Raw genomic sequence first — 15,301 nt, forward strand, 5'->3', positions numbered from 1 at the left:
CATATCACACTTTCTCAATGAAAGGGAAACTTTCCTTGTGCTTACTATAAACACTTCATTTACACGTTTATTTGAGACTTTGTTAAATTAGATTATGTAAACACAGGCTGGATAGCAAGTCAGATTTAATACACATGAGTTTTAAAACTGACTTGCATGCTGAACATAAAAAGTATAAAGGACTTCACCAAGATTTATTGATTCATGTCAAGGCATCATTACTTTTCAAAGTGTGAAAAATGATCATATATTTATGACCTGCCGACTGAAGCTGTTTTGTGAATTAGCAAAAGCTCTGGAGAGGAGCAGCCTAATTGCATTATCATAGAATCAGAGATGGTTGTCAATTTCCCCCATTTAGCTTTTCTCCTTTAGTTTGTTAAAATGAAGGTGCCATACGTTGGTTGAATTCACTAATACCCTGATGAATGAGGTATTTTCCCAGTAGGCTCGCTACCAGTATAAACAGTGAATTAGGAATGATAGACCATCAATCATATCTCCTTCAAACAGATCTCTGCCCTGAGATTATTCATTATATATTAGGGCCACTTAAAAAGTTTTCATACCAGATTCACTGATGAAAAGATTTAAATTGTCCATAATCTTCAACATCTCTTTTAGAAGCAAGAGTATGTGAAGTAGGTTACTTTCTTCATGAACACAGTTTTCATTCGCTCTTTCGTTCCAATCGTATTATTTCTTAAAAAGAAAAAAATACTATTCACCTTATGTTGGTTACTGTTCTTTAATAATATCCTGATTCTGACTAGAGTCTGTTGTTTGGTGGCCTCTCCTCTTTATATTATCACACGTTAAAGGTAGTTCTCTGACAAATCCACAGCAACCGAATAGAAAATTCAGGCTTAAATAAATGCTCACTTACCTCTTATGTTTTTGGCATCTACAAGTTTAAGATGACCCGGTGATTTGTGCAGTGTTTTTTATGCAGAGGGTCAAAGCTTGCCCTCGGGCGCCCATGTATGGTTCCCCTGGGGTTTTTGTCCCTTTAATGGAAATTACGCGTGTCGCATCCAAGGGCAAGATTCCTCCCAAAGGGATTTATCCTGCCTCGATGTGCAAACATAATTCTCATTAAAATTAATAGGAATCGTACACATGCATCTAGGGAAGAAATAGACTCCTAGGTTCAGATCACCTCATTCTGTTTCATGCCAAGGATGACAGGGTCTGCCCTGAAGGTGGGCAGGTAGCCAAAGGTTGGAGAGCTCAGATAAGCAATCAGAACTTCCAGCATTCACCATGTGTGAGATTCGGCGATTTTTTTTTTTTTTTTTTTTTTTTTTTTTGTCTTTGCAAGAGTTTGCACAGGGAAGCCTAGCTAGACTCTTTTTGCTAGCTTTTCTCCAGCATTACAATTATTTCCATATTTCTTCTCCAGGGAGTTCAGGAAAACTGGGCATTGCTTATACTTGATTCTCGGATTGAAGGTTTTGGATCGTTTGTATTTATCAGAATCATTGGACCATAATATTTGTCTATTCTCTCCTTTTGTAATGCTTCAAAAATACCTCTTATTTGACTGGATAAGTGGTATTTAACTCCTGGTGTGTTTTAGGGCCTGAGAAATCAGCGCTTTATTCGGGGGAAATGCAGCTTTAATGCACACATTGCTAAAGTTGTGTAAATTCAACCAAACAACCTTTGTAGACCAAATGAATCTATGTAGCATGAAAAAAAGAGTAAACTTAGCATTTGATTAATTTGATCATTTCTGTTGAAACCACATAAATCAGCTTGTAAAAAAATATAACCCCACTTTTCTGGAAAAAAAAATGTGTCTAATTGAATTAATTTTAACTGAATAATTCCACCACCCCTAATATTACCACTCTGAAGCATATCAGCATTTTGAATTCTTCTCACCTTTAAAACCAGCATAGCATACAGGAAATATTAGTGCTTTTATTGATTTAGTTATATCAATGTTAGCAATATATTTAACGTTAGGATTTTTTTTAATCTCCTTAGGAAGCAGATGATACAAACCAAAATTTGACATCAGCCAAATAGAGCACAAAATCTGTACTAAGAAGGATATGTATATACAATGAATAGCTCAGTTAGAAGATATGATAGGTGACAGTCATCAGGTATCCTTAAAAGAAAAAAAACAACAGAAAAGTAGGACACTCAAGTGACTACATAAACAGGTAAATTAAACCTCTTTAATTTTCAGTTGCTATCAAATTGACCAAGTAGTTCATTGAATCATAAAATACCACCAAGCAAAACACATAAGCCAAGAGTTGAGACTCAGTTATATGATTAGCACAGTTGCATCAGAACCTTTTTATATCTAAGTAATGACTCGGAGGATATGGAAACAATCTAAAAGATACATAGAGGTAGATACCAACTTCAATGTTCCTTCCTATTGTCGGTGACACCCCTCTTTCCTCATTCTGTCTTTTACTGGATGCACCTTCTTCTAACATCCCCAGCTTTCATCATCAACTTGTTCTGCTCACTATCTTCCTCGGACTATCTTCCTCGGCTATGTGTTGCGTTCATGATCAGGCTTCAGCTACCATTTTGGTATCGGAGACTCCCAAATTGTTGTATCACCTCTTAGCCACTTTTCTGAGTTCTAGAGCCTACGAACTGACTACCTCAAACTCAATAGGGACAAAGAAGAACTTCCCTTTTCCTTTAGACTTATGTATACCTACTTCAACAATTCAGATTAATAATGACTGACACAAGGAAACAGAAAGGCCTTAGAAGTGCAAGTTACACCATATTCTGCAGAATATTGGCTATAAAACTAAGTCTATAAACTGAGACAGAGCACATCATTCTCAAAGAAACTAGATAAATTATAAATGTTGTATAAACACAGGTATAATTACTTGTTTTGAATGAATATGCATCTGCTTAAAATGATTTATCTCAAATTACTTGTGCAAGCTCTTTCTTCCTCCTCAAATTAAAGTATTACCCATATATGCCCTAGCTAAAGAAATGAAGAGTTTCTTTGAAGTTTGCTAACACCATACGGCCTTTCAGATAGCGATTTCTAGATGTGGCTGCAATTGTTTCCCTTCATAGTATAGATGAAAGCAATCTACATATTAACCCTAAAAATTTTAGTATGTGTATAAACACTATTTTAGTCCCTTGCTGGTAGATAAATCAGCAAATATGAATGCAAAAGTATCTAAATATGTAATTATCAATAATTACCAAATTATTCAATTTCATGCCAATGGACTTATAAGATTCAAATGGATAAGGACTACATGTGAATTTAGTTTTTATCTCTTTTTTATCTTATATGTTAGACTCCTTAAAAACTGAAAACAAACTGAGGGTTGATGGGAGGTGGGAGGGAGGGTGATGGGTATAGAGGAGGGCACCTTTTGGGATGAGCCCTGGGTGTTGTATGGAAACCAATTTGACAATAAATTTCATATATTGAAAAAAAAGAAATAAAAGTAGCATATGAATACATACCAATCGAGAAGAAATTCAAACAATCCGATAACATGTAGAATAACAGTGGAAGTCCCTCTTCAGTACTCAGTCCAGTACCCTAGAGATAAACAAAGTAGTGGGTATCTACCTCTTTTGTCACTGCCATAAAACCAGTACCTTAGAACAATCACTAGTACATGTAAGTATTCACTAAATATTCACTACATTAATTGATATCCTTCCAGTTATTTTGTGTACATTTGCATATATATACGGCATTAATATGAACATAATGTGCATACTATCCTTTGTTGTTGTTATAATTCCATCCATCTCTCCATGTATCTATTTCATTACTTTTAACGATTGCATCAGTTTCCATAGTATAGAGGAATCACAATTTATTTAATCGTTCACCTTTGTATTGTGCCTTATATTTTTCTGCTGTAACCAATGCTGCAATGTTTATGTACATGTGGAAATATTTTTTCACAACAGATTTCTAGAGATGGAATTTCTAGGTCAAGAACATATAAGCATCTACAGTTGTTCCAATATATACTCTTACCAGTAACACATACAATTATCAATTATATTAAGGCTCTGACAACAGTTAACTCTATGCCTACGAAGGATGAGAAAGTGTACTTGCAAAATTGTTACTTTAATTTATATTTCCTTGGTTTCCACTGAGCTTGAGCAACTTTTTATGTGTTTATAATACATATGTAGTGTTTATTTCTACATAAATTCTCAGTTAACCAATTTTGGTTATTTTTTCTTATTGATTCATAAATGTTCTTTATATATTATGGACACTAACCTTGCCCTTTGTATAAGTTGGAAAAATGTTTTCTCTTGATCTATTACACAACTCTTGCAAAAGATTTATTTTTATGTGGTGGGGAAGAAAAGAATGATACTGCTTTATCACAGAACATCTAAAAATGCCAAAAGGTAATTTCAGAATCATTGAGTAAGTTTCGCAAAGTCACTGGATCCAAGGTCAACATATATAAAACGTTGTTTTTTTTAATTACTGTTACTAAAGTATAATTGACATCAGTATCCTATTGGTTTCAGGTGTACATCACAGTGATTCAGTACTCTTTCAGATTATGAAATGATCTCCATAATAAGTCTAGCTACTGTCTGTCATCATACAAAGTTATTACCATATTATTGACCATAGTCCCTATCTTGTACCTCACATTCTCATGACTCATTTATTTTATAACTGAAAGGCTGTTCTTCCTAATCTTCTCCCGTTATTTCATCCACCCCACCCCCACCCCCCACCCAATAGTCCCTGCTCTGGTACCCAACAGTTTGTTTCCTGTATCTATGAGTCTGTTTCTGTTTTGCTTTGTTTGTTTGCTTGTTTGTTTTGTTTTTTAGATCCCACATATAATTACAACCATATGGAATATGCCTTTTCCTGTCTGTCTGACTTCGCATAATACTCTCTTGTCCATTCATGTTGTGGCAAATGGCAAGATTTCACTATTTTTGTGACTGAATAACATTCCAGTGTGTGTGTGTGTGTGTGTGTGTGTGTGTATACACACACACCACATCTTCTTCATCCATTCATCTACTGATAGACCCTTAGGTTGCTTCCATATCTTGGCTATTATAAATAATGCTGCAATAAACATAGGGGTGCATAAATCTCCTCAAATTGGTGTTTTCATTTTCTCTGAATAAATACCCAGACATAGAGTTGCTGAATCACATGGCAGTTCTATTTTTAATTTTTTGAGGAAACTCCATACTGTTTTTCACCAATTTACGTTCCCACCAACAGTGCACAAGGGTTTCCTTTCCTCCACAATCTCACCATTATTTCTCTTTTTTGATAAAGCCAGTCTGATCCATGTAAAGTGATATTTCATTGTGGCTTTGATTTGCATTTCCCTAATGATTAGTGATCTTAAATTGTGCTTACTTACATCTATGAATATTTTCTTTTTTTATCTCCTGGGTTTTGTGTCTTACAAAGCTGTACCTTTCTCTGCAAAGTTCATAAAAATAATACTTTTAGAGGGTTTTATTGTTTTTCTTTTAAGATTTAGCCTTTTGTTTCCTTTTACCTAATATGTATATCATTCTTCATTCTGTTAATGTGGATAGTCTATTACACATATTCAACAATCTTATATTCTAGAAATATGTTCTACTTGATCATAATGTTAAGTCTTTTAATATACTGCTGCATTTAATTAATTTTATTTAATATTTCTGCCTCTATAATAATAAGGATATTGATCGTTAATTGAACTATCCTTATCTAGACTTTGTTAGGATTATGTAATGCACATGGACTCTATTAGCCAGTTTTCCATATTTTCCAATGCTCTTCTAAGTCTTTAGAATTTAGGGTTTTTTTACTTAAAAAAATTTTTTTAATATTTATTTTTGGGAGAGTGCGTGCGGGGGAGCGACGAAGAGAGGGGGACAGGCTGACAGCAGCCAGCCTGATGTGAGGCTTGAACTCCCAAAATGGGAGGTCATGACCTAAGCTGAAGCCAGATACTGAACTGACAGAGTCATTCAGGTGCCCCTTTAGAATTTAAATAATATAACACATCTTTGATGTGATGGCCAGGTAACATTTATAAAGATCTGTTATTTATTTAAGTATTAGATATTTGATTAACCATTTCATTTTTTCTATAATCATTCTTCCAATCATACAATATACTAACTCTTATCGGTCTTTAACTAATGTCTCTTGTGTTTTCTCTCACACACACTCTCATTATCTTTTAACACGCCTACAAAAAGATTTTGTTTTCTATTGTATTGATCTAAAAAAAATCTCTGATATTATTGATCAAATCTAATATTCATTTTGTTTTCTATGTCACTAAGTTCTGTTTTTATCTTCATTCATTTCTGTCTTCTACTTGCTTAGATATATTTTGTTAGATTTATCTAGTTTCCTGAGTCTAATACTTAACCCATGTATTTTTGATCTATGCCTTTTAATAATAAATTCATTTAAGGCTTTTTATTTTCCCAAGTAACTCTTAGTGTATGATTTATATTATCTTAGGGCACAGCTTATACTATCAGTATCATTCATTTCTAAATAGTACAAAAATTCCATCTCATTTTTTTTCTTTAACTCAAAAATAAAGAAAATAAGAAGCAAAAATAAAGGAAAACTGGGAAATTGAGGAAGCAGCTGAGTAGGAGAAAAGCACATCCAAGTTAGCACGTAGGGTGATGTTAGCACCTCTGCCATGAGGCAGGACTGACTTTAGGCCAATGCTCCAGATAAATTTTGGCTCAGGATAAGAAAGAACTTGGTAAAATTCAGGACTGTCCAAAAAAATGAAATGAACTGCCCTTGAAGACAGTGACTTCTCTATTACTGGAGGTGTTCAAGCACAGGATGGGGAAGAATGCGACAAGGATACTACAGAAGGAATTCAAACACGGAGTGGATAAATTACTTTTCAGATCTCTCTCACTCTGTTTGCTTGTTATTGTGTAATTCAGTCTACTATAAAGTGCGACAAATGGTGCCACAAAACTATTTTTAATTCAAGTAAACCCCCCACTGTAATAAACTCCATGGGAAATCAAGAATGCTTTATTGAAATATAATTGTGTTAAAATTAATAGTTTGCTTAAAACCACATTCCTAATCTGCAGGAGTTGTAGAATAGACAAAGATGAGGCCAATTTTCTCTATAGTTTATTAATAAGTCAAAAGAAATAAGAAAAGAGGAGACACATCATAAATCTTTTCCTTCCCCTGGTTCCTGGGTCTTGAGCATAGTGTTTTTCCCTACGAGATAGTTTTAGGCTCGGGGTTAATGGCTGGGATGTTTGAGATGCTGGTGGAATTTGAGAGTATGGTTGTTGCTTGAAAACATAATAAATAAACTGCTATCTAGTCAGCTATAGCGTAGGTAAGAACTGTCCATTTTTGCCCTTACTTCTGTTCCCAGACCTGCACTCCAGCCAGTGTAATGTACAACTCATCCTTTATGTGACTTAGTAGCTTCTACTCTCAGGAACCCAACTGGCCACTTGGAGGACGGACTTCCCTGCCTGCAGGCAGGCTGCATATAAAGGTTATGCTGCATCAGGTACTAATTACCTTTGCTTCAAAAACACATCTCCTTTTGTCTTCTGTGCTGCTATCTGCTATCTCTCTGAATTCTTACCCTCTGCCTTATCATGATTTCCTGTGCTTGACCACTCTAGAATCCTTTCCCTGGGCTCTGAACCCATGGAACCTAGACAGACCTCAACCCTCACTATTCCCAGCAATTCTTGGGTCTCCAGATCCTGTCTTCCTGCCTCTTCCCCATCAACCAGCACACCTGTAATTTCTACTTAATACAATAAACATTATTTATTGTGCTAAATGATGTTATGGACTGAATGCCTGGGTCCCTCCAAAAGTCGCATGTTGAGTCCTTAACCCCCAATGTGATGGTGTTTGGAGATGGGGCCTTTGGAAGGTAATTAGATGAGAATAGGTCATAAAGTTGGGACCTCTGTGATGGGATTATTGGCCTTACAAGAAGAGGAAGATCCCTCTCTCCCTCTCCCTCTCCTTCTGCCTCTCTCTCTTCCTTTTTCTCTTTCTGTCTCTCTCTCTACCCTTTCCGCATCCCTTAGGTGGCATGCATTGAGCAAATGCCATATGAGGACGCAGCGAGAAGACAGACATCTGCAAGGCAGGAAGAGTCCTTACAAGGAAGCAAATCAACTGTCATCTCGATCTTGAACTTCTCAGCCTCTAGAACTATGAGAAACAAATTTCTGATTTGTAGGCCACCCAGACTGATATTTTGTTAGAACAGCCCAAAATGACTAAGACAGCAGGTGTGACAATTATATAAACTATCCTCACGTAGATGTTATATGGAAGCATTTGCCTGACCATTTTTTAATCTCTATTTAAGATAAATATCTTGACACCTATTAACCCTATGATAGCAGAGTAAATGGATGTGGATAAATCTATTTCTAAAGAAAATGCTTATAAATAAATCAAGTTTTAAGACTACCTGAACTATTGACACAACTCAGATATATTCCAAAGGCTTTATTTTTTTAGACACGGCCTCCACCCTGAATGGAATCACAAGGGGACCTTCAAGTGTAATTGCTTTCATCTGGGGATGAAATCAAATGACTGGTTTCATCCTGGTTGACTATGAGGGGACCAATGTATCTTGAAGATCTGTAATTCCAGTATGACTAATGGGACAAAACTGAAAGGCCAGTATAAGAAATCTCAATGGGAACACTGTGACCCTGTCTCTAAAGTGACTGGTATGTTTCCATATTTACCACTATGGACTCCATGAGAACTCAGAGGACAGGAATCTTTTTTCATGCTTTATTGCTCAGCACAGTGTCACAGATAATAGACACTCAGAATAGGTCTGTTGAATGAAAACACTGACAATTTCTTCGGTACTTTAAGTATATTACATGACCACCACTCCTAGCATTCTATATATTTCTTCATCTATGCATTCAGTAAATACTATTTGGTACCTACTCTGTTGCAAGACTCTGTTCTAGGCACTGAGGATGCAGGGAACAAAATAAAACCTTTGCTGTCATGGGGCTGACATTTAATCGGGGAAATGGGCAACCATCAAACAAACATATTAGAAAGAATAACATAGTGTCAAGCATTAATAAATACTGTGAAGATGATTAAAGCTGCTGAGGGGCTAGAGAATGACAAGTAGATGCTATTTTAGATACAAAAGTAATGTTTGAGCAGGGATCTAAATGAAGTGAGAGAGTGGGCCCTCGGAATAGCTGAGCATTCCAGCAGAAAAAACAAATGTGAAGGCTTTGAGATGTGAGCGAGTCCGATGTGTCCGAAACAAGAACAATGAGAGTCGTACAATTTAGGTCAGAATGGTAGATAGATGTCAGATCACACAGGGCCTCCTAAGTCATTGTTAGCACTTGGATTTTGTTCGGAGGAAGCCATGACAATATTTTTGAGTCGGGAGTAAAATGTGAGTTATACGTTTAAAGGATCATTCTGGTTGCTGTGAGAATAGACTGGGGAGGTGGGGGTGGGTAGTGGGTGAAGAAAGGGGGATTAGGACCGGTTAGGAAGTGACTACAGCCTTGCATAAGAGAGGACATTGGTGTGGACCAAGGAGCATTCTGGAAGTAGTAATCAAAGAATACATTCAAAAAACAGATGTTGCAAATAAAAACAACAGGCTTTGCTGAGATAAGGTTAAATAAAAAAGAGAGGAGCAAAGGGTGACTCTGAGGTTTGTGACTAACTGAGGTGGAGAGCACAACAGAGGAGCAGACTTCAGGGAGAAAACCATGAGTTCAGTTTTGAACATAATCTGTAAGTAGAAAAGTTAGGCACTTGGGCAAATAGATCTTGTACATAAGAATGAGGTCCAAAAGGGGTCTGTTCGCCATATCTTAGGGGTGGCCCAAAGCTAGGTAAAGAGAGTGGTTCAGGAATTATTTTTGCCACAGCCCAAGAAGTTCAGGTAAAATAAAGACTGAGAATTGAACGCAGAATCTGGTAATGCCAGAAGTCATTAGTGATTTGACAAGAGTTCTTGAATTGGAGTGAAATGGATAACAGCCTGATGAAAACAAGCTCAAGAGAAAATGAGAGGGAAGAAAGTGGCAAAAACAAAGGCAGACAACTCTTTAATTTCTCTCTTGCTAAAGAGGGAGCAAAGAAATTTTAACATTTTTTCTAATTATTTCTTTACTGTATGACTTTGCCACAAGTCTGAATTCCATATCTTTATTTACCTTCAAATATCAGTAGGGACCCAATGAAAAAAATAACCAAGTCACATGGGCCACCCAGTGACCATGCACTTTATTTACAGAGAAAATACTATGAAGAAACCTCTGGAGTACTAGACTTACAAAATACAATATAAAAAGCTGACAGCAATGATAGACTTCTTACCGTGACTGACCCTTGGTAAATGTGATATAGTGACGAGAAACTTGCTTGGAGGTGACATGTTTTTGAGGAAGGTACTGTGTCAGTGATGAGGCAGTGTCTAAAGATGAAAGCTTTTCCTGATTTACTCTCTCCCTTTTGTTTTTTTTGAAGAGTATTAAGAGTAAGTGCTCTATGCGAGGGTCTGGAGGTTAGTGGGGAAAGGAGACTGAGACAAGAAAAGGTGTACATCAAATTAGCGTAAAGTGTCAAGTACAGAAGTAAGTTTTTAGAGTGTTCGGAATGCCAGGCACCGGCCAGGGCATTGACTAAGTCAATATGGCGCATGGTTATAGAGCAAGCTTCCAGGCCGTATGACAAAACATTAAGCGAGCAACTGTATATGATTTTAATTCCTCTGGAAATACAGGGTGCTCCGAGAGCATAATTTTACGAGGCACCTAATAATCAAGGAGGCTAAACAAAGCTTGTGAGGAAAAGGGTTTTAAGCTGAATCTGAATGAACTAGCAGGAGTTGGGAAGATATTAATTATGCCTCTGATGTGATTCAGCTGCCACCAGATTGTTTCTTTTATACTTTTCTCTAGTGATGGATGTTTATAAAATGTAGCGAGGGAAAAGCAAAACAAAGGTTTAATGATAACTATATGTTCCTTGAAAAGATGTACTGATGCCTAAGAAAATGGAAAACACGTTATTTTAATGTTACTGTGAAAACAGAAACTAAAGCGTGCTATTTCTATGTGAACCATGGGTAACCTTGTTTTTATCAGTTTATTACCACTGGTGCTTTTTTGTCTTCACTGAACACTTTCCTTTTTGTCACTCAAGTAATGTAATCACCTCCTTTTGTGTGATAATCATAGGTAATTAATTTTGTAACTGTTTCTGTCCTGTTAGACTGTTAATTGGATGTCTGTGAATCTTATATCTCTCGACTCCTGCAAAAAGTTAATATATGCTAGTTTTGAAAGGACAGGGGTGCTCTCCTGATTTTGATGGTCAATTCTTATTACAAATACTGTTTTCCTAGACATACTAGTGCTTGGGTATAGAACGATATCTTTTATGCTGAGATGAATTTCAAAGTCCTAAGGGAAAAAAGCAACGGGCTATCCTTTACTGCCACATGTAATTTTCAGCATAAATCGATATTATTTGTCCCTGTTCCTTTGGCGTGAGGTCATGTGGATTGAAGCCAAGTTTAAAAAGTTAGTAAGTGATATAGCTGAGATAGGAACTCAACTCTAAATTGAATAATAAACTGAATACACTCTGAATCTAAATCAAGGTCTCGTTCCAAAAGTGCGAGGATTGATTCCAGTACGGACAGGAGGGCCTAGCAGTGAGGAGTCCAGTTTCTAGAGTGACTGCCTTGGTTCACCTCCTGGCCAGACCAGTTAATATTACATAACTTTGTACTTTTTGCCTAATGCCACATATATAAAAAAGGGGAAAAACAGTACTATTTAATTCACTATTTGTATGAGAACTAATTTTTTTGCACAAAAACTTAATATATGTAAAACACTTAGCATTGTGTCAGCAGATACTAATAGCCCAATAATTTTTGGTTACTATTACAATTCTATTCAGTTTGTAACATATAACATATACAATTGCTTTAACTCTTATCTAGTATATCCCATCCTGACCATATGCAATTACTTTATGCAACACAGATTTATACTGACTTTACATCGGAAAAAACTATCTAAACTCTTAAAAGCGCAGATCTTTTCCCCATTATTGCCCTGTGAATTTCAGTCTGAGTTCTTCATTAGTCCTATCAGACACAGGTAGTCATAGATTCACGAACTTCTACATTAAAGACTGATCTTCAAAATAGTATTAGATGCAAATTTTGTCATGTATATTTTTTTACCACAATAAAACAGTAAAAAAGTAACAAAAATGGCATTGATTCATTTATATAAAATTGCATATATAAAATTGCATATATTTTTTTTATATTGTATTAATACTATATAATTACATTATATGATATAATTTTATGTAACATATTTTGTATTTATATTTTTATATATTAATTGCATATATGTAATTACATTTTGTTTGTTTATTTTATTTTATTTTTTATTCTTTTTAATACTTATTTTTGAGGGAGAGCATGAGTGGAAAAGAGGCAGAGAGAGAGAGAGAGAGAGAAAATCTGAAGCAGGCTCCAGGCACTGAGCTGTCAGCACAGAGCCCGACGCAGGGCTTGAACTCATGAACCATGACCTGAGCTGAAGTCGGAAGCTTAACTGACTGAGCCACTCAGGCACCCCTTATGTGTTTATTTTATATAATCTATTTTTATTTTTTAATTTTAGATATAGATATGTGTAGATATATTGATATATATTAGACGCACCTAAATGGAAATTATCAACCCCAAAATAAGATCTGACAATGGGCCTAGAGGACTATTAAACATCAAACATCCACATAAATGCCAAAAAGCTCAAGTATCCGTATAGTTGGTCAACCCGATGCCATGTGTACAAGTATTTGGAAATGCCTCTATGATAATTTAAGTTTCACAACTTGTTTTCAAACATATGGTACTGATGGACCCAGCATACATGTTATAAACTTCACCAATTTGTTCTTATACTTAATTGTTGAGCTGGGCTTGGCCCCGGGGGACCGCTAAGAAGAATGGAGAGTCCCTGCCCTCACAGAGCCTCCAGCATAGCAAGAGGCACCCAGATAACTGGAACAAGCATATGGCTAGAATAAAGCATAGAAGGTATCAAAAATGTGTTGCTCGTGCCTTCTTTCTCACAGTGCTACTAAGGATTAGCAGTATCCAAACGAGGCAGTAAAACAACAACAACAACAACAACAACAACAAAAGCAAAGAGGACATCAGGTTCAGGAAGACAGGTACCCACAGGAGGAGGGAGGAGAAAGGAACTCCTAGGATAGTGGTGGAAGGAGGTCCCAGAAGACCACTTCTACACGAGACGTGGACACCCCCAGCCAAGACTAAAGCAGGCCAAGGTCTCCGATGTCATTCCAGCAGAAAATTAAATGGATAGAATATCTGAAGTGCCTGAACCATGAGCTCAGGCAACAGGATGAGAGTCTGCGATTAGATTTGTGATTAGATATACAAAAAAATCAGGCAAACAATCAAAACAAAAGGGTAGTTATTAACTTCAGGGAAAGCAAAAGTGTACAGGAAAGGAAAAATACATATGATTTACCCTATGGTCAGTTGTGAATAGCATTAATAGAATCATAACAGTAAAAATATTAAATGACAAATGTCCACGGGGGAACGGAATGGATCCAAGTGTGGCAAGCATAAGGAGAGAAAACCGATTCTATATTAAGAAACAGATTCTATATTAAGAAGTCAACAAATAAAGAGTAAACCAAGAAATCAATGTAAGAAACAAAACAAACAAATGGAGATAAACAAAAAAAACAAGCTTAAATACAGAAAACAAACCGGTGGTTGCCAGGAAGACAGGGGTGGGATGGGTAAAATAGACAAAGGGGATTAAGAGTATATGGATCTTGATGAGGACTGAGTAATTTATAGACTTGTTGAATCATTATATTGTATGCCTGAAACGAATATAGCATTATATATTAATTCTACTTACATCTTTAACATCCTAAAAAAAAATATTACAACTTAAAAATAAAACAGACTGGAAACCAATTTAGTTACTAGCTATTGATTCTGCATGATGGGCATGCGAGTGTTTTATTGTTTTCTGAACTTTATTTGTTTTTAATTTCTCAAAGTAAAAATTACTGGTTTTTAACATAAGACAGCTATACAACCAGAAGCTAAAACTGGAATTTTGCTGAATGAGAAACAAACAAACAAAAGACCTTTGGTATACGTGGACTTGGGCAAAAGTTGTGCGTCGGTAGAAGAGATACAAATGAACAAACCAGGCTAGGTCCCCCTTGAGTCTACTCTACAGTCAGATGGTTATAAAGCTCTTGTCTCTGTCAGGGTCTCCGCATATGTTGACATCTGTGCCCTCCACTGCCTCCCCTCCCCCTGAAGACTCTCCTCTTCCCCCCGCTACCTCTCACTCATCCTCCAGGTCCCAGACTAAATACTACTTCCTGTAGAAGTGTCTCTGGCCGCCTGACCCACCTTCACCACCACCCATCAGGTTAGTCAATGCCATTCCAGTAGGTTTACTGGTTCAGTGCCTTCCTCCCCCACCAGAGTTTACACTCTGCAAGGGATTTTCTCCAATTGCTCAAATTAAAACCCTTGAAGGCATCCCTGCCTTCTGTCTTCCTCTCACCCTCCATCTACAATTTTCAGCAAATCCCATTGGCTCCATCTTGAAAATATATTCAGAACCTGCCCCCTCCTCATTTCTTTCAACACTACCAAAGCAGAGCCACAGTTCTGTTCCCTGAGAGCCACCTCTCTGCTTCCATGCCTCCCTCTTGCAGACCTTCTTCCACCAGGCAGCCGGAGGGCTCCTTAGAAAATAAGTCAGAAACGCCCCTCATCTCTCACAAGATGAAGAGTGCTCATGTTGGTTCACACGGCCCAATGGGAACTGGCCCCACTGCCTCTCAGTCCTCACTGTGCTCCTTACTCACCCTTCTTTCCACCGTCACCGCACCAGCCGTGTCCTGGCATTTCGTCATGGCACTTGGCCTCTCCACTGCCCACAGCCTCTCGTCTTGCCAACGCTCCGGGTGCTTACTCCCCCTGTTCATTCTGCTTTCTGCCTAAGAGTCGTGTTTTCACGTGCCATCCCTAGTGCCCTCACCCTGCTTTATTTGTCTTCCAAGTTCTTATCGCTACACGGCGTATTTTAGCATTGGCTGTTAATCGATCGGTTGGTCTTTGCTAATTTTTCAGCTTCATGAGGGCAAAGACTTGTTTGTCCCCTGTTGTATTCTCACTGCTAGAACAAACTTGGC

The 15,301-nt window shown here is 37.0% G+C and overlaps 1 long non-coding RNA gene across 1 annotated transcript; it reads right to left on the reverse strand.

Moving 5' to 3' along the window:
- Nucleotides 1–240: 240 nt before the first annotated feature.
- On the reverse strand, nucleotides 241–15,080 carry LOC115506469. Its single transcript, XR_003966397.1, has 3 exons — nucleotides 14,975–15,080; nucleotides 3,478–3,556; nucleotides 241–702 (listed from the first exon to the last, which is right to left on the reverse strand). It is a non-coding gene; the product is annotated as an uncharacterized LOC115506469 (long non-coding RNA).
- Between the last annotated feature and the right edge of the window lie 221 nt (nucleotides 15,081–15,301).

The sequence above is a fragment of the Lynx canadensis genome, chromosome F2, assembly GCF_007474595.2.
Source record: "Lynx canadensis isolate LIC74 chromosome F2, mLynCan4.pri.v2, whole genome shotgun sequence".
In the NCBI taxonomy this organism is placed as follows: domain Eukaryota; kingdom Metazoa; phylum Chordata; class Mammalia; order Carnivora; family Felidae; genus Lynx; species Lynx canadensis.